At 37.1% G+C, this 27,906-nt stretch overlaps 1 protein-coding gene, 1 non-coding gene and 1 pseudogene across 4 annotated transcripts in view; 1 reads left to right on the forward strand and 2 right to left on the reverse strand.

Moving 5' to 3' along the window:
- Window positions 1-27,906, forward strand: part of UNC13C (unc-13 homolog C) — a 651,156-nt gene that overhangs the window by 109,785 nt on the left and 513,465 nt on the right. The gene's annotated exons all lie outside the window — the stretch shown is intronic.
- On the reverse strand, window positions 18,037-18,383 carry LOC112832859 (transcription elongation factor A protein-like 8; annotated as a pseudogene).
- LOC112833511 (U6 spliceosomal RNA) lies at window positions 25,725-25,827 on the reverse strand. Its single transcript, XR_003210663.1, has one exon. It is a non-coding gene; the product is annotated as a U6 spliceosomal RNA (small nuclear RNA).

Consider the following 27,906-nt stretch of genomic DNA (forward strand, 5'->3'; position numbering starts at 1 on the left):
CTTCTCAGGGTAGCAGTCTGAGAAAGACCTTCTTTCCACCAGTGTTTTGGTAGCAGTGGTTGCTTCATGCCCATTGCAGACCTGGGGTCCAACCACAATGACTATTTGATGACTCACTCATATACACACTCATATAACAGAGACACACACGTGGAGTTGTACAGTCACACACACACAGACACACACACACACAGACACACACACACACACACACACACATACCCTGACACACACACTTTTCCCTAGGGATGCACCAGGGTGACTGAGCACAGCCTACTTTCATCACCTTAATATTTAGGCCTCTCACAGCTGAAGTCTTAGCTTGTTGGACCAAAAGCAAACTGTATTTCCTGACCAAAGTAAATAATATTTCTTCCAAGAAAAAGCTGTATCTGGTGCTTATGTATAGAACATTTTATAGTTTTGTGTGTATTTATTATTTTATTTGAAAACACAATAATATTTTTTATAGATTAAAAAAAACAAAGCTCAGGGACATTAAGGGACATTGCCCAAGGACATGCCACTTTTATAAGACAAACCTCTCCTTCTCTCTTATATTTCCTCCAATTTAGGGTGCTTTAATTAAAAAATATTACAAATTATTCTAATGTAAAAATTATTCAGACATAAAATGTAAAAGAATATTATGAGTATCCATGCACTCCCCACCCAGTTTAAGCAATAAAATACTGCAGATAGAATTGAATCCTCTATGTATCTCCCTCCAACCACTTTCATCTCTCTTCCTAGTAGGCAGCCATTATTCTGTATCTGATTCTTATCATTTTCTTACATTTCTTTAACTTTTTACTACATATGTATGTATCCTATAAACATTCTTGTACATGTCTTGTACATGTCTCCCTAGAAGAGAGCCTCCAAGGAATATATAAGAAATAGCACAGAGGATCATAGGGGAAGGGAGGAAAACTGAATAGGAAGAAATCATAGAAAAAGACAAACCATGAGAGATCTTGACTCTGGGAAACAAACTGAGGGTTGCTGGAGGGGTGGTGGGTGGGTGATGGGGTAAATGGGTGATGGGCATTAAGGAAGGCATGTGATGTGATGAGCATTGGATGTTATATGCAACTGATGAGTCATTGAACCCTACATCTGAAACTAATAATGTACTATATGTTGGCTAATTGAATTTAAATAATTAAAAAAAGGAGTATATGGAAGAATGTGACTATCCAGTCATGGAAATTCACATCTTCAACATAACTTGATATTGTCAAATTGCACCCTAAAGTTGTACCCAGCTACACTTCCCTGGCAGCATTTCAAAATGCATAAGTAGATACCATATCTCTGACAACTTTTTGTATAATTCTGTTCTGCCAATCTGATGGAATTGTTAATTCATAATTTTGTCCTTTTCTAACAGACTATTTGTTCTTCTATCTTTGAGTTGAAGAAATTCTTCATATACCTTGGATTATAATCTTTCATCATTTAAATTGTCTAATGATATCTTCTCTCAATCTGTGACATTTTCTTCCACTCTTTTTGGGTGACTTTTGATAAGTTTTGTATTTACTGTAGTATAATTTAACATTTTCTTCCTTTATGAGATGTTTTTTTGGGGGAGAGGGTTATTGAAGAAATCTGTCCCTACCCTAAGGCCATATAATCTCTTAAATTTTCTTCTAAAAATTTGAGAATTTTAATTTTTATAATTCTCTAATTTTTCTAAACTTTTAAAGGAATAACATGAAATGGAAATTCAATTTTCTTTTTCTTCACATATGTATATAGTTATCTCAACATAATTTATTCAATCTTCCATTCTTTCCCCACTGATTTGTGATGGTACATCTGGCTGTTTATGCAGGGTCTATTGGAGGCTCCCCTATTCTGTTCCATTGGAGTATTTGTCTCTAAACCAAATCCACAATCTTAATTATTTTAACTATTACATGAAGTAATATTTATTATAGCTTTGTTTTTTGTTGGATATTTTTAGCCCTTTGCTCTTTTGTAGAAATGTAAGAATCTGCTCAAATTCAATGAAAAACACCATGGATATTTTGATTGTCATATTATTTCCATCACTCTATATTGCCCTTTTTGTACAATAAAACTCTTCATTCTCTTTATCTATTTTTTTCTCCAATTTATGACAGTATGATTTTGGTCTCCTTGAGGAGGTCCATTTTGCAGCTAGATTTGTGTTTGTGTGTGTATGTGTGTGGGGGGGGCTAATGTATCCAGTAAATGATAGGGCTACTGGTATTTGCCTTAAGGAGCAGGGTGTGGGTTTCAGAATTTAGATAACTAAAAATGACTACTCCCATCAGCCCACTTTAGAATTAACTAAAAAGCCAAAGACATAATTACACCTCAGTGGGTAAATGTCAGAAGGTTAAGTTACATCCTAAGAACGATTATCCTCTTAGCATCATTCAGACTCTTTCTTTGGTGTGTGATAGCCCACAGCGGGATGCTGTTGAAAGAACACTGACTTTATAATTACTTGCATCTTCTTCAGACACAGAATTTGCAACTTATGGGTTGATGGGGAATCACTTATTTGAGATTGTGTTTCCTATCTGTAAATGAAGATAATAATATGCAGCTTACAAATGAGATAGTAAATGTGAAATGCTGTCTTCTGTGCCATAGATGTACAATAAAACATTAATTTCCTTCCTCTTTAGAAGAACTAAATTCAGGATATTGTACCCAAATCTTTGCTGAGAAGCAAGAAGAAGCATAATTTGCAGGTGATTTAACTCCTTGTTGAGCTAACAACAGTAGTGGCTCAATTAATTTTTAATGGCTAAGATCATTTCTTTTACATTATGTAAAAATGTTAAGTGAAATAAGAAAGGCTTTAGAATAATACATTTCTTTTTTAGAGTCCTGACTTCACTCTTTACTGCTTATGTGATCTCAGGAGAAGTCAGGTTTCTTATTAAAGATATTGAGATAATTCCTTTAAGGTCTTTATAAAAATTAAAGACATTTTAAAAAGTAGATTCAATTTTGCACTGCACTGTCTGCTAGAGAGTAAGTACTTAATAATTAGTAGCTTCTATTTTTACTATTTTATAAGACCGAGCTTTCAAATGCATTGGCATAGAGGAGGAACTTATAAATCTTCCTACCTTCTTTAGAACAATCTCATTGAGATATGTGCCAATAAACAATCTCATTTTTTGCTTTGAAATAAATTGAGCCCTAACACCTGAAATTTTTCATTGTACCTTTCACAGAGTCATCATTCAATAAGCACACATAGGATAAGTGGGATAATGGAAAATATTTATTTATCTCAATTATTGCTGTCAGAGGTATGGTTGACAAACTATAATCTTATCAGACACCTGAAAAGATTAGCAAATAAATCATTAATAAAACACTTTCAACTCTGGGATTCTAATGGCATAGAACAAAGGGAAAAGTATCCTGGACCTCCTCAGGGTTAAGCTGGAGGAAAATTCTGATGGACAAAGCGCCATCAAAAGAAATTCAAGAAAGGACATGGACACATTTTCATAATCTCTTCCACAAAGAAGCAAAAGGATTTAAAAATTTAAAAATCCACCACAAATGTTCCCTTTTTGGCAAAGCACAAAAAACATGAAGAAAGCTACATCAAGGCACATCATAAGCAAATTGCTCCACACAAATGAGAAATTTTTATAAGTTAATTTTATTATATTTTGTATTTAATAGAGTACGTGGTGATTGGGGGAAGACTATAAACAATATAATTGGTAGTGTTTTTCTAGCCCAAACCCAGCTTTTGGATCTTTCTTCCTTCTTTGTTAGGTATTGCAGGACCTGTAAATATTGCCACCAGCTTTCTCTCCTGGGTGCTGATGCGCGCTCCACCCCCTCCCCCACGCACAAGTGTGCACACACCTGCAGCCTGATGCTTGTTGATGACTGGGGCTCTCACTCCCAATTTTCCCTGTGCCGGCCCAGATCTCAGTTTGCTTCCTCCCACCTGAGACCCTGCCTCAGTTGCCTTGTTCCCCTGCCCGGTCTGCTACACATTAGCATCCAGGTGCCGGCAGGCTGGAGCTATGGCCCTCCAGTCCCCGCTGGTTACGTGGATAAGGAAAACTCTAGAAATCCACGGGAAGCGTAAGTGGGTGGAGAAACTAAAACAGGCCCTGGGGCGGGCCCTAAGGAGGGAGGTGAGAGCGGGCTCCGAGACCTTGGGGAAGTGTTGGGGAGAGGAAGTGGAGGCTCCAGGTGAGCTAAGGAGCTCAGGAGAGTACAGAGGAGGTGGGGAGCCCGCTGTCCAGCAGGGACAAGAACGGAGCCTGTGTTGTCTCAAGAGCTAGGTGGACCAAGCCTTGGGCACTCTGGGAGGGGGAGCAGGTAAGGCAGCAAGCTCTGGAGGGGAGGCCTGAAAGCCCCTCCTCTCTACCTGTTTACCCCAAGTGACCCTCAAGTACCTAAATAAATTTAGTTCCCTCTGGGGGCTGGCCTCCCCAGCAGGAGTGGTGAGGCTCGAGGGCAACCAGACAGCCCTCCACACCCATTTGCTCAAGTCTGAAATGATCTTAATAGCAAATAAGACCTTCCACTTCCATACTTAGAAGATTGAAATTATAACAGAAAGGACAAAAGATTCCTGACCCCAAATGAACTCATAGTAGCGTGTAAGTGACTGAAATATGACCTGTTCCAACACTGATAGAGGGAGGGAAAAGGGACACGTCCCCTAGTTTGGAAAAGCGCCCTGAAATGAGACGCTGTGGTTCTAAAAGACCCATATCCCCAGTCTCACCCATTTCTCCGGGGACAGTTTACCTGAAATCAATCTCAGACCGAGGGAAATGGCTGGGGTAGATTTACTGGTGTGAGTGATGGTGGTGGTGGTAGCTGCAGTGTGGACCACTCGATTACTTCATCTGCCTGAGATTTCACCTGAGACTTTTGTGTAGACATATTTCACAAATCTCTGTGTCGCAAAAGACTCCCAAGTATTAAGTTCCTCAGAAGATAATATTCCTGGGCATGAACTCAGGCAAATATGTTCCAAAAGGGACAGACATAAACATGAAGTCTTTAATTATATTGGTTCTGTAGTTAAATATAACACTATTTTTCTGAGTCTGCAGAATCTTCTCCAGAATGACATTTTTCCCCTTTGACTCAACTTCATTTTCTCAGCCTCCCCTGCCAGCACTGTGGGGATGGCCTCTTTCCAGAGTTTGGTTGCCAGGTTATGGAGACTCGGAAATCTCTTCAACTGGTGGAACACAGATTTTTTTTCAGCCCTTTTAAAATGGCTAACATAGGGGGTGGAGCAAGAGGGCGGAGGAGTAGGAGACCTGGATTTCATCTGGTCTTAGGAATTCAGCTGAATAGGGATCAAACCATTCTGAACACATACGAACTCAACAGGAGATTGAAGATAAGAAAAGTAACAACTCTCTGAACAGAAAAGCGACACTTTCTGGAAGGTAGGACGTGCGGAGAAATGAATCCGAGGCAACATTCGGGAGGATAGATGGCGGGGGAGGGGGCCTCCATCGGCTGCTTCTGGCAAGTGATAGAGCCGCGGAGCACAAAATTGGACCTTTTAGAAGTTGGCTCCGCTGAGGGACGTGGCTCCAGTGGCTAAGCGGGGGGTGGAACCCTCGCGGGACAGTGTGGTCTCAGGACCCTCAGGGTCACAGAAAAACCAGGGGTGCCTGAGTGCGGCAGAGCTCCCAGGTATCGGAGCGGGGAAGCCGGCTGCGGAGACGGAGCCGAGGCGCGGGCTCTCAGCTTGGGGTTGCCATAAACTGTGATCCGCGGCCCAGTTGGGCCATTGCTCCTCCAGCAGGGACCCAACAAGCGGCAGAGCCGGGGAGACTCCCCTTCCTCCCCCGGGAGGAGCGGCGCGGGAGCGCACCGAGGGATCTGCTGGGTTTGGAGACTCCACACGGGGTCGGGTGCCAGAGATACAAATGCTCGGTCACAGGCCGGGTGAGCACGGAGTGCGGCCGGAGACCTGGGAGACAGGAGTGATTGCTTTTCTCTGGGGGCACACTGAGGAGCGGGGCCCCGAGTTCTCGGCTCCTCCGGGCAGAGATTGGGAGGCCACCATTTTCGCCCTGGTCCTCCAAAGCTGTACCAAGAGCTTGCAGGGAACAAAAGCTCCTGAGAGCAAACTGGAGCAGCTTGCTTAGCCCGGACTCACAGGTCGGGGCAATTCCGCCTCCAGCAAAGACATTAGGGAACCACGGCAACAGGCCCCTCCCCCAGAAGATCAGCACGAACAGCCAGCAAGCCAAGACCAAGTTTAGCGATCAAGGAGAACAGGAGAACACCAGCGCTAGGGGAATACTGCACATAGAATTCATGGCTTTTTTACCATAATTCATTAGTTTTTCAAAGTTAATTTTTTAACTGTTTTTTTGAATTTTTCTTTTTCCCTTTTTCAAACAACATCTTATCAATTCCTTTTTTAAAAAAAACTTTTTTTCATTTTTACAGTCATATTTTTATCCCTTCATAGTAGTTACCCTTATTTTTGGCATATATATATAAGTTGTTCTCTCTTTAAAATTTTGAGATACAATTTCTTCTAACAGATCAAAATATACCCTAAATCACTAGTGTATGGCTTTGTTCTATTCTTTTGCTTGATCACATTCTCTCCCTTTTTTTTTCTTTTTTCTTTTTTTTCCTTTTAAATCTTCTTTCTTTTTAAAAACAACTTCTTATCAATTCCTTTCATAAAATCTTTTATAATTTTCATCTTTACAGTCATCTGCCATCCTTTCATTGTATCAACCCTTATTTTGTACATATATGTCTTTCTTCCTTTAAAAAGTTAGCAGGCACTTTCTTCTAACAGACCAAAATATGCCCAAAACCTCGTGTGTGGCACTGATCTTTGCACTAGCCTGATCATATTTGATCATATTCTGATTTTTTTTGTTTTGTTCTGTTTTTGTTTGTTTTTATCTTTTTCCTTTTATTTTCTCTTCTTTCTTTCCCTTTCTTGTCCCCTGGTTTCAGGTCTTTTCTGATTTGTATAGAGTATATTTGCTGGAGACGTTGTTAACCTGTTAGCATTCTGTTCTCTCATTCATCTGTTCTCCTCTGGACAAAAATGACAAGATGAAAAAAATCGCCTCAGCAAAAAGAACAAGAGGTAGTACCGTCTGCCAGGGACCTACTCAATACGGACATTAGTACGGTGTCGGACCTAGAGTTCAGAATCATGACTTTAAAGATACTAGCTGGGCTTGAAAAAGTGTGGAAGTTATTAGAGAAATGCTTTCTGAAGAAATAAAAGAACTAAAATCTAACCAAGTCAAAATCAAAAAGGCTATTAATGAGGTGCAATCAAAAATGGGGGCACTAACTGCTAGGATAAATGAGGCAGAAGAAAGAATCAGCGATATAGAAGACCAATGATGGAAAATAAAGAGGCTGAGAAAAAGAGAGAGAAACAACTACAGGATCACGAGGGCAGAATTCAAGAGATAAGTGACTCGATAAGACGAAACAACATTAGAATAATTGGGATCCCAGAAGAAGAAGAAAGAGAGAGAGGGGCAGAAGGTATATTGGAGCAAATTATAGCAGAGAACTTCCCTAATGTGGGGAAGGAAACAGGCATCAAAATCCAGGAGGCACAGAGAACCCCTCTCAAAATCAATAAAAATAGGTCAACACCCCGACATCTAATAGTAAAACTTACGAGTCTCAGAGACAAAGAGAAAATCCTGAAAGCAGCTGGGGAGAAGAGATCTGTAACCTACAATGGTAGAAACATTAGATTGGCAACAGACCTATCCACAGAGACCTGGCAGGCCAGAAAGGACTGGCATGATATCTTCAGAGCACTAGAGAAAAATATGCAGCCAAGAATACTATATCCAGCTAGGCTATCATTGAAAATAAAGGGAGAGATAAAAAGCTTCCAGGACAAACAAAAACTAAAGGAATTTGCAAACACAAAACCAGCCCTACAAGAAATATTGAAAGAGGTCCTCTAAGCAAAGAGAGAGCCTAAAAGCAGCATAGATCAGGAAGGAACACAGACACTATACAGTAACAGTCACCTTACAGGCAATACAATGGCACTAAATTCATACCTTTCAATAGTTACCCTGAATGTAAATGGGCTAAATGCCCCAATCAAAAGACACAGGCTATCAGATTGGATTAAAAAACAAGACCCATCGATATGCTGTCTGCAAGAGACTCATTTTAGACCCAAAGACACCCCCAGATTGAAAGGGGATGGAAAACCATTTACCATGCTAATGGACACCAAAAGAAAGCTGGGGTGACAATCCTTATATCAGACAAATTAGATTTTAAAACAAAGACTGTAATAAGAGATGAGGAAGGACACTATATCCTACTTAAAGGGTCTATTGTACAAGAAGATCTAACAATTGTAAATATCTATGCCCTTAACATGGGAGCAGCCAATTATATAAGGAAATTAATAACAAAAGCAAAGAAACACATTGACAATACAATAATAGTGGGGAACTTTAACACCCCCCTCACTGAAATGGACAGATCATCTAAGCAAAAGATCAACAAGGAAATAAAGACTTTAAATGAAACACTGGACCAAATGGACTTTACAGACATATTCAGAACATTCCATCCCAAAGCAATGGAATACACGTTCTTCTCTAGTGCCCATGGAACATTCTCCAGAATTGATCACATCTTAGGTCACAAATCAGGTCTCAACCAGTACCAAAAGCCTGGGATTATTCCTTGCATATTTTCAGACCACAATGCTTTGAAACTAGAACTCAATCACAAGAGGAAAGTCGGAAAGAACTCAAATATATGGAGGCTAAAGAGCATCCTACTAAAGAATGAATGGGTCAACCAGGAAATTAAAGAAGAATTAAAAAAATTCATGGAAACCAATGAAAATGAAAACACAACTGTTCAAAATCTTTGGGATACAGCAAAGGCAGTCCTGAGAGGAAAGTATATAGCAATACAAGCCTTTCTCAAGAAACAAGAAAAGTCTCAAATACACAACCTAACCCTACACCTAAAGGAGCTGGAGAAAGAACAGCAAATAAAGCCTAAACCCAGCAGGAGAAGAGAAATAATAAAGATCAGAGCAAAAATCAATGAAATAGAAACCAAAAGAACAATAGAACAGATGAACGAAACTAGGAGCTGGTTCTTTGAAAGAATTAACAAGATTCATAAACCCCTGGCCAGACTTATCAAAAAGAAAAGAGAAATGACCCAAATCTACAAAATCATGAATGAAAGAGGAGAGATCACAACCAACACTGAAGAAATACAAACAATTATAAGATATTATGAGCAACTCTATGCCAGCAAATTAGATAACCTGGAAGAAATGGGTGCATTCCTAGAGATGTATCAACTACCAAAACTGAACCAGGAAGAAAGAGAAAACCTGAACAGACCTATAACCACTAAGGAAATTGAAGCAGTCTTCAAAAATCTCCCAACAAACAAAAGCCCAGGGCCAGATGGCTTCCCAGGGGAATTCTACCAAACATTTCAAGAAGAATTAATACCTATTCTCCTGAAACTATTCCAAAAAATAGAAATGGAAGGAAAACTTCCAAACTCATTTTATGAGGCCACTATTACCTTGATCCCCAAACCAGACAAAGACCTCATCAAAAAGGAGAATTACCAATATCCTTGATGAACATGGATGCAACAATTCTCACCAAAATACTAGCCAATAGGATCCAACAGTACATTAAAAGGATTAGTCACCACGACCAAGTGGGATTTATCCCTGGGTTGCAAGGATGGTTCAACATCCGCAAATCAGTCTATCCAGTGTCTGGTTATTCCATTACAATGGCTACAAAACTTAATCTTTTTTTTCCCCTCCACTCTATCCTGAAAGATTTTTATCTCAGATCATTTACTCTGCTGCTAATATCAGCCTCCCACTCCCCCTCTTCAAGAAGAGGGAAGCTATTTCTCTTTCAATAAATTTTATGGTTTAGGTGGGAAAGATCTGGCTCCCTGCAGAGCCCTGAGAGGAAGAGCCAAGAAAGAAATAATTCTGTATTTCTGGCATTTTCTGGCTGCCCAAAGCATCCTTCTACAGCTGACATTGTTAAAATTTCATCAAAGGCATGGGTCAATCAGGCTACAGGTGTTTTTTTTTAAAAACTATAGGAGTCATATTAGCATTTAAGATATTTGTCTTTTTTCTGCATAGAATATGGTGTATATTATCTCTTTTGCATGTTATATTACTAAAAACTCATATAGTCCCTAAGATAATTGAAAATAAATTTTAAAATGTAGTTTGACACTCCTGACAGACTCAAAAGCATTTTTCAACAAAAATGCATTTTGAATAAAAAGACACCTCCCATTCTTGCATAGGGTGACTCAAAATTATAAAGATTTCATTTTCCCTAAGTTAATGTATTTGAATTTTTAACTTCAAAAAATTTTGATATAATTGACATACAACACTGTATAAGTGGGATAGCATAATCACTTGGCTTTTATATAGTGTGAAAAAACCATAATTAGTTAACATCCAGTATTTCATATATGTATATAAAAAGAACTCAGGATTTCCTCTTAAAGACTTCATATATGCCAGACAGTGGTGTTAACTATAGTCATCATATTATATATTACATCCCTTGTACTTATTAAAACAAAGTTTGTACCTTTTGACCACCTTCATCCCATTGCCCTTCTGGTGACCACAAATCTGATCTTTTTCTAGGAGTTTGGGTTTGTTTTTTAGGTTCCATGTATAAGGACATCGTAGAGTATTTGTCATCTTCTGAATTATACAACTTAGCACAAGGTCCATCTGTGTTGTCACAACTGAGAGGATTTCCTTTTTTATGGCTAAATAATATTCTATTGTGTGTATATAAGCACACAACTTCTTTATCTGTTCATCTTTCGGCAGACACTTAGGTGGTTTCCATATCTTGGCTATTGGTGGTAATGCTGCTATGAACATGGGGATGCAGATAGCTTTCAACATAGTGTTTCCATTTCCTTTGGATATATTCCCAGAAGTGGAATTGCTAGGTCATGGTAGTTCTATTTTTATTTTTTGAGTAACCTCGATATGTTTTCCATAGTGGCTGTACCAATTTACATTCTACCCACAGTGCATAGGTTTCTTTTTCCTCCCCGTCCTCACCAGTGTTGGCTGTCTTCTTATCTTTTTGATAACCATTCTAACAGATGTGAGCTGATACTTCGTTATGATTTTGATTTGCATTTCCCTGATGACTAGCGATATTGAACACCTCTTCGTGTTTCTTGTTAGCCATTTGTATATCTTCTTTGGAAAAATGTTCAGATCTTTTACTGTTTATTTTTTTTTTTGAAGTGTAGTTGACATACAATACTATATTTCAGGTGTACAACATAGAGATTCAACATTTATATACATTATGATCAGGGTAAACATAACATCCATCTGTCAACATACAAAGTTGTTACATGTTGACTAAATTCCGTATGCTGTATCTTGTATCATGTGTCGAATTTATTTTATAACTGGAAGTTTGTACCTTATAATTCCTTTGTCCTATTTTGCCCATACCTCCACCGCTCTCCCCCTTGGCAACCACCAGATTATTCTTTGTATTTATGAGTCCACTTCTGATGAGTATGAGTACACATCTTAGGATTATTCTAGTTCTGTGAAAAATGCCATTGGTATTTTGATAGGTAATGTATGAATCTGTAGATTGCTTTGGATAATATGGCATCTTAATGATAGTTAATCAATGAACATGGTATATCCTTTGGTTTGTGTTGTTTTCAATGTCTTTCATCAGTGTTTCATAGTTTTCAGACCACAGGTCTTTCACCTCCTCAGTTAAATTTATTTCTAGGTATTTTGATACAATTGTAAACAGGATTTTTCTCTTAATTTCTCTTCTACTTCATTATTGATGGAAATGTAACAGGTCTCTGTGTATCAATTTTGTATCCTTCAATTTCACTGAGTTCATTTATTCTAATATTTTTTTGATGGAATCTTTAGGGTTTTCTGTATCTAGTATAATGCCATCTGCAAATAGATAGTTTTACTCCCCCCCCACCCCCCAATTTGGATGCCTTTTCCTTTTCTTGCCTGATTGCTGTGACTAGGACTTCCATTATTATGTTGAATAACAGTGGTAAGGGTGGACATCCTTATCTTGTTCCTGGTCTTAGAGAAAAAGCTTTCAGCTTTTCACTGTCAGTTATGAATACGGGTTTGTCGTATATGTCCTTTATTGTGTTGAAGTGTGTTCTCTCTATGCCCTTTTGTTGAGAGGTTTTATCATAAGTGGATGTTAAATTTTATCAAGTTCTTTTTTTGCCTCTGTTGATGTGCTTGATTTTAATCTTCCTCTTTTTTAATGTGGTATATTATCATAATGTGTATTATATCATATCAATTGACTTGCAGATAGTGAACTATCCTTGCATCCCTGGAATAAATCCCACTTGATTGTGGTGTATGACCTTTTTAATGTATTTTTCAATTTGGTTTGCTAATATCTTGCTGAGAATTTTTATGTCTGTGTTCATCAGGGATATTGGCCTGTAATTTTATTTTCTTTTTTTGTTTTCTTTTTTTTTTTCCTCCTTTTTTTCTTTTCTCTTCTTCCTCTTTGTCTGGTTTTGGTATCAGGGTAATGCTGATCTCATAGAATGAGTTTAGAAGCATTACTTCCTCTTGAGCTTTTTGAAATAGTTTAAGAAGTTATATGTATTAACTCTTTCAATGTTTAAAATTTATCTGTGAAGCCATCTGGTCCTGGACTTTTGGGAGTTTTTGGATTACTGATTGAATTTCATTACTAATCATTCTGTTCAGATTTTCTATTCTTGATTCAGTCTTGGAAGATTGTATGTTTGTAGGAATTTATTCACTTCTAGGTTGTCCCATTGGTTGACATATAATTATTTGTAGTAGTATCTTACTACCCTTTGTATTTCTGTGGTATCAGTTTTAACTTTTTTTTTTTTTCATTTTTGATTTTATTTATTTGGGCCCTCTCTCATTTTGATGAGTCTGGCTAAAAGTTTGTCAGTTTTGTTTGTTTTCAGAAAAAAGCAGCTTTTATCTTTTTACTTATTTTTTTAGTCATTCATTTCTGCTCTCATCTTTATTTTCTTCTAACTTTGGATTTTGTTCTTTCTGTAGTTTCTTTAGGTATAATGATAGATTGAGATTTTTCTTGTTTCTTGAAGTAGTCCTGTATAACACTGTAAACTCTCTTAGAATTGCTTTTGCTGTGTCCCACAGATTTTGGACTGTTGTGTTTTTATTTTCATTTGTCTCAAAGTATTTTTGATTTCATGGTCTTACTAGTTGTTTAGTAGTATGTTTATCCTTGTTTTTTTTTGTTGTTGTTGTTGTTGTTGTTGTTGTTTTGTTTCCTAGTTTCTTTTCTCTTGTAAGAGACTCCTAGTTTCATACCATTGTAGTCAGAAAAGATGCTTGATATGATTTCAGTCTTCTCCAATTTATTGAGAACTGTTTTGTGGCCTAACATGTGATCTGTCCTGGAGAATGCCCCATGTGCATTTGAAAGAATGTATTCTGTTTTCAGATGGAACGTTATGTATATAAGTCCATCTAGTCTACTGTGTCATTTAAGGCCACTGTTTTCTTACTGATTTTCTGTCTGGGTGAATTATCTATTGATGGAAGTGGGGTGTTAAAGCCCCCTACTATTTTATACTGTCCATTTCTCTTTATGTCAATATTTTCTTTATGTATTTAGATACCCCTATGTTGTGTACATAGGTAATTATAAGTATTAAATCTTCTTGGATTGATTTATAATTAGGTAATACCCTTCTTTTTTTCTTGTCAATCTTTATTTTAAAGTCTGTTCTGTCATGTATATAACTGCCTCAGCTTTCTTTTGGTTTTCATGTCTTTTTCTATTTATTTTCTTATGTGTCTTTAGATCTGAAGTGAGTCTCTTGTAAGCAGCATATAAATGGGTCTTTTTAAAATTCAGCCACCCTATGTTTCTTGATGGGAGCATTTCATCCCTTTCCATTTTAAGTAGTTATTAGTAGATACATACTCCCTGCCATTTTGTTCTGATTGTTTTTGTAGTTATGTTTCTTTCTTGCTCTCTTCCCTTATTATTTGGTGAGTTAGTGTTATGTCTGTATTCCTTTCTCTTTATTTTTTGTGTATCTATTTCCAGTATTTGGTTTGTGGTCATCATGAGGTTTATATATAATATCCTACATATAGCAGTCTATTTTAAGTTGATGGTTGCTTAAGTCCAAGTGCATTCTAAAAGCACTACGTTTTTACTCCCCCAACATGCTTTATATTTTTGATGTCATATTTTAGATGTTATTTTGTGTATTCCTTAACTAATTATTATATGTCTAGATTTTTACTATTTTTGTCTTCTAACTTTTGTAGTAGCTGTGTAGGTGATAGGTCTACTGCATTTACTATATGTTCATCTTTACTAGTGAGACTTTTTTCCTCATAATTTTCTAATATCTAATTATGGCCTTTTCTTTCCTGTTTAAAGGAGTACATTTAACATTTTTTAAGGCTCATTTGGTGTTGATGAACTTGTAGCCTTTGAGAAACTCTTTCATCCCTCCTTTAATTCTGAATGATAACCTTGCCAGATTTAGTACTTTTGGTTGGAAGTTTTTTTTTCTTGCACTTGTGCTCTTGTTCTCTAGCACCTTGCACTTTTAAAAAAATATATATTTTGTTATTTGAGAGAGCAAGAGAGTGAGCAGGGGGAGGGACAGAGGAATAAGCAGACTCCTCACTAAGTAGGGAGCCTGTTGCTGGGCTCAATCCCAGCACCCTGAGATCATGGCCTGGGCTGATGTCAGACACTTAACTGACTGAGCCATCCAGTTGCCCCAGTACTTTGCACTTTTAATATGTCATGCCAGTCCTTTCTGGCCTGTGAAGTTTCTGCTAAAATATCAGCTGATAATGTTGTGGGAGCTCCCTTGTATATTATAACTAGTTTCTTTTTTTCTGGCTGCTTTTAATATTTTCTCTTTAACTGTTGGCACATTGATTATAATGTGCCTTGCTGCAGGTCCCTTTGGGATTCATCTTATTTTGGATTCTGTGCTTCCTAGGCTTGGATATCTCTTTCCTTCATCAGGTTAGGGAATTTGTCAGCTATTTTTTCAGATAGGTTTTTGACCCCCTTCTCTTTATCTTCCCCTTTTGAAGCCTCTATAATGTTGATACTACTATATTTGATGTTACCCAGAGTTCCCTTAAAATATCCTCATAACAGCTTTTAGCTGTTTTTAGTGGTTAATTTCTACTACGTTATTTTGTAGATTGCTAATCTGATCTGCTATTGATTCCCTCTAGGGTATTTTTCAATTATTGTATTTTACAGCTATTATTAGTTCTTTTTATATTTTCTATCTTTGTTGAAGTTCTCATTATGTTCATACATTCTTGAGTTCATTGAGCATCTTTATAACCAGTACTTTGAACTGTTTATCTGGTATTGCTCATCTCCATTTCATTTAGTTCTTTTCCTGAGATTTTGTCTTTTTCTTTTATTTGGGCATATTCCTCATCTTGCCTAATTCTGTTTCTGTGATTTAGGTAGATCAGTTAGCTCTCCCAGTCTTGAAGGACTGGCTTTATGCAGAAGGTGTCCTGTGGGGCCCAATAGCACAAATCCACCTGGGGACCTAAGCCAGGTACCCCAGGATTATCCCCTGTGTGGCCTGTGTACACTCTTCTATTGTGGCTGGTTCACAGCTGGTGTGGAATCTGGTGTGCAGAGCTGTTCTCTGGCATGGCTGTCTGCAAGGTCTGGCTACAAGTGCTATGGACCAGCTGGTGAGCAGAACTGACCTCTGTTCCATCTAGCTGAGAGGCCTGGCTGCAGCTGTCTTAGGCATGCTGCATGGCTTGCCATAAGGTTCAGCTGTGACTATTATAGGTGTTCTAGAGTGTGGTGCTGGACCCCCAGGATGATGGTGCTTGGGATGGGCTCTGGTGGCAGCCAAGGCTATCTGCCAGGAGCACTAGGGTGGGAAGCCACTTAGGAGGGTTTCTGGTGCTTTTTGATGGTGCCTGCCAAAAGCGCTGGGGCAGGGAGCTGCTTGGGAGGATCTCTGGTGCTTGGGTGGAATCTCCATTTCCTACTGCCCTCTATCTAGCTCTCCTGAAGAAAAACCCCACTGGTTTTCAAGGCCGACTTTACGGGTGTTTGTCTTCCAAGTGCCTGTCCCTAGGGCTTTGAAGACCAGTTTGGAACTTGCGACTCCTCTTCCTCAGCCTTCCTGCTTGTGTGTTGTCACACCAGAGATGTGGTTATTGGCAAAACTGTCTCTGCCCCTTCTACCCATCTCAATGTGCTTTTTCTTTATTTCCTTAATTGGTTTTAATCTGTTCCTCTATAGTTTGTTCTCAGAGATAGTTCTATATGTAATTGTAGGTTTTGGTATGTCCGTGTGAGTTCAGGATCCTTCCACTCCACCATTTTGATTCCATTTGCCCATTTTTAAATTGGATTGGTTTTTGCTATTGAGTTGTATGAGTTCTTTATGTATTTGGGGTATTAATGCCTTATCAGATAAATTGTTTGCAATTTTTTTTTCACATTCCTTAGGTTGATAGTTTTGTTGATAGTTTTGTTGATAGTTTCTTTTGCTATGCAAAAGCTTTTTAGTTTGATGTACTTGCCCTTGTTATATTTTTTTACTTGTGCTTTGGGTGTCATATCCAAAAGCCTTTCCAATACCCATGTCAAGGAGCTCTCTTCTTCACTTTTCTTCTAGAAGTTTTATGGTTTCTGGTCTCACATTTAGGTCTTTAACCCATTTTGAGTTAATTTTTGTGGGTGGTGTAAGATAAGGGTCTAGTTTCATTGTTCCAGATGTGAATATCCCATTTTTCCAGAACTATTTATTGAGGAGACTGTCTTTTCTCCATTAAGTATTCTTGGCTTTCTTCTCATATATGGTAAACTAATATTGACCATATATGTATGGGTTTATTTCTGGGCTTTTGATTCTGTTCTATTAGTCTATTTGTCTGTTTTTATGCTAGCACCACACTATTTTGATTACCCCAGCTTTATAATGATAGCTTGAAATCTTCTTTCTCAGGATTGTGTTAGTTATTTGGGGTCTTTTATAGTTACGTATAAGTTTGATTGTTTTTTTATACCTCTGCAAAAAAAAAAAAAATCTTAAAAGCAGCTAGAGTGTAAAAGACACTAGCAGACCCCATTCCAAGAAATGTTAAAGGAAGTCCCTCAGAAAGCAGCAAAATCCTATTAGAAAGAAATAGAAATCCACACAAATGAATGAAGAGTGCTGGAAATATCAACTACTAGAAAAACATGTAAGTTGTTGTCTCTGCTTATAAAGGGTTTAAACCTATTAGGGAAGTAAAAGTCTTGGTTGGAGGAATTATAATTCAACAAAATTGGCCTAATTTATCATTAAAGTTTACATATTCAGAGAATGTATTTTATTTTTTTTTCTGTAATAATTCAGTTTTATTACTCTGGCTAAGAGATCTGAAGGTAGCTTGAGGTTTACATTTTTTTTTTCATAGTTCTTCCGTCAAGAGTTTAGGTGCTACGTTGCCATTATAAGCTGGCTGCAAATTATTTGATTCTTACTTAAAGCTTTAATTTTGCATGTGTATGTGACATGTGTTCATGAAAAAATACATATAAGCAAAATGAACTCACATCACACAGAAATAAGCACTTAAGTTTTTGATACATGTGTGTATACATATATGCATGTGCACACAGTACTTGGGATTTAATTCTACATATGTGAACTGGCACCAAATATACTGCTATGAAATCCGTTATGTTTTACTTTACAATATAGAATGAATATATTTTCATGCATATGTGTATGAAACTTTCCAATTGAAAAACAGACCTGGAGAGTGGGTCAAAATACAAAATCTGATGAGATTCTAGTACCAAGCAAACTCCCTAAAACAAAACTTCACCAGATGATTAAAAGTAAAATGAAGATCAAAGATATATCAGAAAATGCTAACAGAAAGAAAGCAAGGGCCAGATTTTAATATCCAACCCCCCCCCCCAATCAAAGCCTAAAGCACAGAGGATAAGGATGACTGCATGAATGCCTTTGCTTCCAGTGCATCATCACAACCTTGTTTCTTACTCTTATCTCTCCTTTAAGTCTTTCCAACTCATCTGTGCCTCTTATCAGTTCAAGGTCCAAATGGCTCCTGGGAATGTCCTCTTTAAACCCCCAGTCAGGTCGGGTCAGTCCTCCTCTAAGATTTCCTTCTGCTTCCTTGCTTACACCTTCTTTGGAAGGTTGAGGATTTCCTTCTGCTCCTTTGGTACATTTTCCAAAGAGCAGTCTGCCTCGGCCTTTAGCATATTCTGTGGTTTTCCTTCATTTTCTTCAGAAGACTTTTGCATGTTGAGTAGTTTTCTGTTATTTCTTTTGAACAAATTAATCCTGCAGAGATCCAGGGGATTTTCCTCCTTAATCCCTCACTTGATTTGTGTTGTGCACAAAAGAGCAAGAGTCCCGAAAGCATCCAGGGCACTTTTCTTTCTCCAAAAATATGGAGCTCAAGAATGTATTGTTTTAACCCATGATCTAAAAGACATTTAATGGAATTAGAATAGACCTTACTTTTAAGAACTTTATTTCACAGCAACCTCTCAAAAGTATCTTGGCTTCCATATATCAGAATAATGGCTTAAAATGCTGTCCCTTCGTTCTCAATATTAGTAACTATCTAGTGGATTTTATGGTTGATATGCGTTAAACTCTTCAACATATTTCTCCTCTACTCACCCTCCCATTGCTGTATATTTCACATTTTTATTAAAATGGTTCTCATTTATGTTTACCATGATATGAATATAGTTTACTATAAACCCAAGAGAATCCTTCTATTAAATGTATTTACTTGAACATCTTTTATTTTATCTAGAATTATCAATTGCTTTGTTCATTCATTTGCTTAAATTTCCATGCCCCAATCATTTCTTCCCTACATGATGCACCATTATACCTATCAGAAAACTATCAGTATTATTGCTCCTGGGTTCATTGCTTGGGATTCCTGCTTCATCACTCTTCCTGGGATTTCCATTGGCAACCATCCTGGGAATTCCCTTTATTGTTTTTATATGCTGCCTGGATTCTCTCTCTCTCTCTCTTTGGAATAGCTCTTTGTAATTGTGGAGGTCAATAACTTTCTGAGAAGAATCCATACAACAGTCACTTTTTTTTAAACTTTTTTTTGGTGGGGGGAGGGAGCATATTCATATTTGGAGATGTTTTTGTCTGTAGTAACTTTTTTTCCCCCTAAAGTTCTTGAGTTTATTAATTTTCCACAGATTTCTTTGTTCTTCTCTGTGGAATTGTTTTAACTTGAGAGTGGACATCCAGGACTGGTCTCTAAATTTATCTTTGCATTGCCCTTTTCTTCATGTTCTGATTCCTAAGAAAATTTTCTCACCTATATTTCACAACACTTAAATTAAATAGTTTTGAGGAGGCATTTGCCTGCTTTTGTGGCTCTAGAAGTAAATTGAACAAGGGGTCTGATAGTTCAATAGTTCATATATAGGATTTTATTTAACTTTGTTATTTTTATCTCATTCTCACCATTTTCCTGGAGTTTTGGGGTCCATACCTCTCAGATTTCTCATGAGAACAAACCTTGGGTCTCCTTCCTGAGGCAGTGACAGCTTGACTGTGCATGGTGGTGAATAGGATCTAGGGGTCCAAATACTGTATTCAGATAGTAAATCATTCTCTTTCTTTCAGCTCCTTTCTCAGCTCCTTATATTCCTTGCTGCCTCCCCACCCCTGCCCCCATCACTTTATCATCTGGAATTTGTGAAGTGTTCTTCAGAATAAATTGACACTTCAGGTTCTTTCGTGTAGCTTCCTCGATTCTGAAGTTTTTATATGTTTTAATCTTTGTCACTTAAGTGACAAAAGGGAGAAGAGATACATGTTTTGGCCAATTCATTTTTAAACAGAAGTTTAATGTTGTATTATAAAGCCCTCACATGGATAAGGAATGGAAAGCTTGAAATCAAACAACACCCTCTACGACACTTCTGGTTTGTGATGAAAATCCAGAGGCAGGAAAATCATACTGTTTCAGAAATCATGAAAATCTGAACTATGGCAGTGATAGAACTGGGTTGGAAGACTGTGAGTGTGAGAGGGGTTTAGGAGATGGTTCAACCAAATTTAGTGACCAGCTGAATTTGGGGGTGAATGGAATGAATGGAATGAATGGAATAGAAAGTTGAGGATGACTTCAAGGCTTTGACTTCATGACTGGATGGAAGCCATTACCATCCTTTACACAAAGAGATTGTGGGAGTAAGATTAGCAGAACAATAGGTTAGTTCTGTTTTTAAATTTACTGAATTGGAGATGCCTGGAGCTCACCCAAGTATAGATGGTCACCAAGTAGATACTTTGTTTTTAAATGCAATGACTGCAGTAGGTACTAGAGTCATCCTTCATGGTGTAGTTGTAATGAGCTATAATAATTCTATTTGTTGATATAGCAGTATTTTCAGATACCTTGACTCAGCAGATATAAGTAATGTAGTGAATCCATTTCAGAAGCATTTGCCTTCACTTGAAATGAGAAAGAATTATAAGACCTCTGAGATTCATGTTTATAGTATTAGGAGATGATATATAGAGAGCAGGATCTGAAACCTAGAATTTGGATTTGTCAGAGTTGATAATTTCCTTTCTTATAAAAATGAATTATTGGTCTTCCAGTCATCTGGAAGTGAATAAATATTAAAACAAGAACTTGAAGTACCCCTAAGGACCACCTAAATTCTTCTAACCCTTAAAAAATACATCAAGTACAAATATTTTCAGATTTGCTGCAGAAGTATTGAAGATTTGAAAGCTTAACAGAATGGCTTGTGATGGACTTGCTTAGAATAAAAGTAGCATGTAAACATCATGTCACACACATTCTTTTTCTCTTATTTTCTTTAATTTTAGCAGAGAAGTCATCCTTTAGCCTTTCAAATAAAGCTAATCCTTTCTGTTTTATAGGCTTCATATTTTTTTACCCAACAAATTTCTTTTTTTAAGTCATTCCTTTCTTCCATCCATCCTCTGAATAGACATTTTATAGATGACTTCTATATGACTCAGTGTTAGGCTGGCCAGAATGTCAAATTAGCTTGCGTATTGGTGGTTTGCATCCCTCTTGGGAGCTTTCCCAATCTGTAATTGGCCCCTGTACTCAGGGCAGGTAGAGACTAAAGAAACAGGCAGGCCATTCCAGGTTGGTAGGTGGGAGTTTGAATAAGCAAAGGGAACTTCCATATGAGGCTTGTCTTGTGTGGCAGCAAGGCAAATGGATCCCCACATCCACCCTCCTATTCTTAAAAGTTTATAAAGAGACCCTAAAACTTTGCTCCATCATGTATACTGTGCAGGTGTTTTTAACACCACATCACCATCTCAAGGTTATGACCTTGGAGCAGCCTCTGGGAGCAGGAAAGGTAAGTGGAACCCACATTCTAAGGACAGGGAAGAGGGTGAGGAGCCTCCAAATGCCCTGGTCCAGCTCCCAGTTCAGGCTCATTCATGTCTTTTTGATGATATTCCCCAACATGTGTTTAATAGCCATTAGACAGCAGTGCAAGTTGAATCAAGGGTGGTCCTAACGGTAGCAGTTAGGCAAGACAGAAGAGACAGAAAAAGCACTCTCCTTGATTTTTTTTTTTCGCTCATATATGTTCCTATACTATATAATGAAAGATACTTTTAGAAGGATGTTGCATTCCTGGAAAAATTCTCCAAAGTAGCTCACAGGTTAGTATACAGTAGACATCAATTGACCATGTTGAAATTAAATATATTTTTTGAAAAATATCAGAAAATTAGCCAATATATCACTAAAATACCTATTTTCATTGGCATAAAAAGAAAAGTGTGACTAATATTTTTGATTGTTTTATTTTAAATATTTCCCATATCACAATTAAATGCCTAAGTCATGGTCTGATTTTTCTGATTTTTTTTCAAAGATTTATTTGTTTTATAGAGAGAAGGAGGGGGGGGGAGAGAGAGAGAGAGAGAGAGAGAGAGAGAGAGAGAGAGAATGAGTGGGGGTAGGGGCAGAATCTCAAGCAGAATTCCCGCTTAAGCACGGAGCCCAATGTGGGTCACCATCCCACAACCCTGAGATCATGATCTGAGCTAAAATCAAGAGTTGGATGCTTAACCTACTGAGCCACCCAGGTGCCCCTGATTTTTTTATTTTTATTTTTAAAAATACCAGTAATTGAACAGAATAAGACTGAAAATAAGGACTACCTGTTACAAGGGTAGGGGAAAGGTTATAACAAAAGAGAACTTGTATTTTAAATGATAATCATTCAACTATCAGTATAAACCTTTCCAAGCCAGTTTAACCTAGTGTCTGACACACTTGTATTGCTTGATATATATAAGTATGTACCAGACATGGAGTTAAAAATGTAGAATTGGTTATAAAGATGATCACCTGTTTCCCATTTTTTGAAGGAGCTCACAATCTGCAGAGAGGCAGTAAAATAAGGCAGTCTTTAAAATTTATGGTATTAATCCAACTTTGGAACCCAACTGAGAACTGGAGGAGAATTGGCTTTCAATGACGCTGCTTTCCTACAGAATGAGAATGAAGCTATTAGTTTAAAAGGTATTCGAGTGATATACAACACGTACGGGAAGTAATTTTCTCTCAAACTTTTATATTAAATAGCATTATGCCCATTACTTTCAGATGGTTTTGCTGTCTACTTTTAAGGAAACATGAGACTATATTAGATCATATCTTAAGCCCTCTTTATTTTCATTCTAGGATTATATAAAAAGAGCAAAGCATCATTTGAAATGAGACTTCTCATTAGAAGATTTGAGTCTTGAGGGAATTTTTAATACAAAGTTACTGAGAACTGGTACAAGCAAAAGAAAAAAATGATGGTTTCTGTCACTGTGTGATACCACACCTTGTAAAACAGTAAAACACGCTTCAGAGAGAGTTTTTCAGGCATGTTTTGTTTTTGGTTCTGTAGCAAATTTTTGAAGATAACGGTTTGACAATAGTTTTTCTGTTATTTCTACCATAAATATATTTGAGTAAACCCTTTAACTTAAAATCTCAATGTAGGTGAAGAAAAAATTATCCAGTATGTAGTAGATTTGATATCAAGTCTCAAATTATACCACATTTCCTCCCCCACCTCACCACAGAATGTAGATTTACCTCCAAAACTCGGTAAGAATTATCGTAATCAAAGGAAAGGGACTTGTCTTTCACTTAGTTGTAACTTGATGTTTTCTCTCCATTTCTATTATTTTGACTGAAAACTAGCAGCAGTAGGTTAAAGAGGTAAAAATACACAGTCAACTGGATTTTTCTCCAGAGGTTAACTTAGTGATTACAGGAGAATGAGTCTGCTACGGGGAATACTACAGATTCAAGCAACTCTGTAGACAGAGGCACTCCTCAGCAAATTCAGAAGAGGGAGCATTCCATGTGGCTGTTCGATACTGGGGTGGTTTGCTTTTATACATTCGGCTGGGAGGAAATCTGATATACGGAATAAGAGAACCTGGAATATGGGTGCAGGCTTCCAGTTCATTTACCTAGAGTGTGATTCCTGTCCTCTCCACCTGTTTATGGGGATACCCCACCCACTTTTTCTATCTTTTGCACCCCTGGGTTGACAGATGTTTCCTAAGGTTAGAAATCTTTTCCATGTGTGGCTGTCTCAGCCTCCAGTAAAGGTTTACAGAACTGATAGAGAAAAATATCAAGTTCCTTGTTAGCGGAGGCAAAATTTTTACAAACTATATTTTCTGACTAATAGAAATAATTTTGTTTTTAATCTTCAGAATAATCCATACACCATTAGCTCTGTGTGTACAGGCACTCCTTGATAAGAGGTAGAATCATGAAAGAGTGTGGATTGTAAATTGCAGGGGTGTGGATGGAGATATTATGGGTGAATAATCCTTCTCCTCCTGCCAAATCTGTTCAGATTGTGAAAAACATTCGCTATCAGAGTCCCTCTGCTTTGTGGCTGCACCATCTTCCTTAGGCATTAGCAGTCAAGAAGAGGTCTATTCTAAACATCCTCTGTAAGTATGGTTGCAGGTCTTCTGTTTGAAGTAGAAATATTAATAGATAATTCTGAATCTGGGAAATTCTGCAAGAGACAAACAGTACTTTACAAAATTCTATACCAGGAGGGGTAGGAAAAAATGTCATTATTCTGTTTGTTAGGTTGAATGAAATCTGAATGCAAAATCAACCTCTGTGTTTTCAGTGTATTTCCTGAGAAGTGAAATTGCTGTCCATGTTTTGAAGACTCACAGTGAAGAGATTACAAGAATAAAATAATGCATTTCATGGTAACTGGTTTCAAAGTGATTAAAAGAGGCTTTCACTCATTAGAAAAAAATGTAATTGAATATTATTTGAATATTATAGCTCTAGCCATATGACATCTTTTGTGAAAATTAATGAATATTAGTTTTCTGGACCATTAAGCAGAGCCTGGAGCAAAGATCAGAGTTGTTTTGTTGTGAATTTTCTTCCTCATGAACTTTGGTGCCTAATATAATTCCCTTTTTTTAGTGATTTACTTGAAGAGAACTTATTAGCTTCATGAATGACTTCCATTAGAGATTACCTAGCTAATGAAATGGGCAGGGATGGAAAGCTTGATGATCTAGTTCTTCCTTTGGCAACATCATGTTAGAGTCAACAGTTGCTTTCCAGAAGCTCACACCCCATTTCACTTTCTTTAACACATAATACTTATTTAGAGGGCTATCACTAGGTTAAATGAATCAAAGAATTCTGCTTATACAAGTTGATGATGACTCTGATTTTCCTTGGTGAAAGAGCAGGGTGTGATGCACACTGCAAAATTTGATGGAGCATACTCTACCTTCTCCTTTTTCCCTGAATTTATACCAGAATTGCTGTATTAGTAAATGAAATATAATTATCATTTCATTTTGACTTGACACTTGAAAAAGCATCCTCCTGTTTATATGATATGATGAGGTAGATGTTAGTAACCAAAGTCTCCCACATACCTTCCTTAACCGAGAATTCTGTAAACATCAAATCATTTAAACATAGAAAAGTTATGTGATCTTGCTAGAAAATGACTTTATTATGTTCTTATAAAAAAATAAAGTTGTTGCCTAAACTCAGTGGTTTTTGTTCTCCTTTTTAAGAGCACTGACCCAGTTATAAAGCAGATAAAGTCGGAACTGCTGTGCTTGAATCTGAGGTGGTGGGTGCTAAGTCCTAGCTGCCAAGCCTTTCCTTGCCCAGTGAAGCTTCTCTCAGGAACTCCAGGGCTTCTCAGAACACAATCTGAAGCACACTAGGCAACATGATCTCTACGATCTCAGGAGAGGATTCCAACAAGTGATTTTTGTTTGCATGTTATTTGCTCTGTACTCTGCTTTACCTCACGTATAATTGGTGGGGTATCATCCAAGTATGGTAAGATTTGGTAAATGGAAAAGCCAAAGAATACTTGAGGGCACAAGGAGCCAGTCATGTGAGGCAGAGAGGAATGGAATGGGTTGTTTGGTAGTAAATAGGGAGATAGGAAAGGAGCCATTGCTCTTTAAAGGTTATTTCACTCTCTAGTCTTTCCTTCCTTTCCTAGGGACAATCACTATAAAAAAATCTCATGTGTATTCTTTCAGGATGTATTATAATTTCACTATCCATAAATATAGAAATGATGCCATGCTAGATAATTCTGTCATCCTTTCACAGGGTCCATGCTAATCTTCTCTGTATAATTCCAATTTTAGTATATGTGCTGCTGAAATTGCTTTCTAGACTAGATAATTTCTGCAACTTGCTTTTTAAATTCAGTATTCTTTTAAAAACTACACTGATGCCTATTGGTCTAATTAATTCATCCAAATGTATTTTACCATATATCAAAATTCCCTATTAATGGGAAAAATATGGTACAGTATACCCTATGACAAATAATGTTGTAGTAAACATCTTTTTATTTGTAATCTGCTACATAAGTGTAAGATTCTCTTCATGTTACATACCTAACAGATTTTTTTGGCAATTGGGTGAGCAAATTTCAACCTTACTAGAAACTGTGATTTCATTTTCAAAAGTGGTCATAGACATTTTTAACAGTACCTCATGGAGGTTTCCATCCATAACAACTTGACAGTCTCAGATATTTCATTTTCTTTTCCATTCCAGTGGTTGTGAAATAAGATATCAGTGCTTAATGTTAACTTGCACAATCCTTATACCTTAACAGTTTGAACACCTTTTCCTATACTAATTTCCTCTTAGGAAACGCATTTCAACATGCAATTTATTTTTCTACCTGTTTTTCAAATTCTTTTATGGAGGCAAAGCTAATCCTCTGTTGTATGTTGCAAATACATTTTCCTGCTCTGTTGTTTCTTTACTTCTGATGTGATACATTTGTCATGCCTATTCGTGATAATTTATGCTTTCGGTGTCTTGTGGCAATTTATACATAGAACATATATCTATATATGTATATAGATATAATCCATATTCTATATATATTTAAAGTTTGTCCACATTTAGATTTTAATGTACCATGTTTAAATTTTTTTTCAGGGTGGCTTTTATTTTTAACTTTTTATTTAAATACAATTTAATTAACATATATTGTATTATTAGTTTCAGAGGTAGAATTTAGTGATTCATCAGTTACATACAACACCCAGTGCTCATTACTTCAAGTGCCGTCCTTAATGCCCATCACCCTGTTACCCCATTCCCCCCACCTCCTCTCCAGCAACCCTCAGGTTATTTCCTATAGTTAAGAGTCTCTTATGTTTTGCCCACTCTGTTTTTGTCTTATTTTACTTCCCCTCCCCTATGTTCATCTGTTTTGTTTCTTAAATTCCACATATGAGTGAAATCATATGGTATTTGTCTTTCCCTGATGGACTTACTTTGCTTAGCATAATACACTCTAGTTCCAGCCACATAGTTGCAAATGGCAAGATTTCATTTTTTGATGACTGAGTGATATTCCATTGTGTGTGTGTGTGTGTGTGTGTGTGTGTATATGTATGTAAAATCACATCTTCTTTATCCATTCATCTGTCAGTGGATATCTGGGCTCTTTCCATATTTTGGTACCATGTTTAAATTTTTAAGAAATAGCTACCTGTTTTCCAATGTGATTGTAGCATTTTACATTCCCAGGGTAAGCAAGTTTGAGTTGCTTCATATACTTACCAACACTTATTGTCAGTCTTTAATTTCAACCATTCTACAGTATATATTGTAGTATCTAATTGTGGTTTTAAATTTTATTTCCCCAGTGACTAATGATGAAAAGTATCATCTTTGTGCTTTTTGGCCGCTCATGTATTTTCTTTTGTGAAGCATCTGTTCAAATTTTTTGTCCAAGTTTAAATTGGGTTGTAGTTTTGATTAAATACAACTCATTTTTTAACACAGATTTTTTAAACTGCTTAATTAAAAAAAGATAGGTTTAACAGCCTATTGAAAATAGTATAGGTATCACATATACCCTTCACTGAGTTTCCTCCGATAGTTACATGTTATATAATTGGAGCACAATATAAAGACCAGGAATTTGACACTGATACAATGTGTACATATTTTTCATTTTATCGTATGTGTAGATTGTATAACCATCACTGCAGTCCAGATACAGAACTATTCCATCATGCCTTGTGCTATCCCTGTCTAGTCTCTTTCATCCATCCCTCCCATGTTTAACCTTGCATAACCCTGGCAAACACTAATCTGTTTTCCGTCTGTATAATTTTTTATAAATGGAGTCATATAATATCTGTCATCTGGATATTTTTTTTCTCCTAACATAATGCCCTTGAGATCTAAGTTGCTGTATCAGTTTATTTTTATCA

This window comes from Callorhinus ursinus, unplaced genomic scaffold, assembly GCF_003265705.2.
Source record: "Callorhinus ursinus isolate GAN/ISIS: 27379988/994484 unplaced genomic scaffold, GSC_fseal_2.0 scaffold25, whole genome shotgun sequence".
NCBI lineage: Eukaryota > Metazoa > Chordata > Mammalia > Carnivora > Otariidae > Callorhinus > Callorhinus ursinus.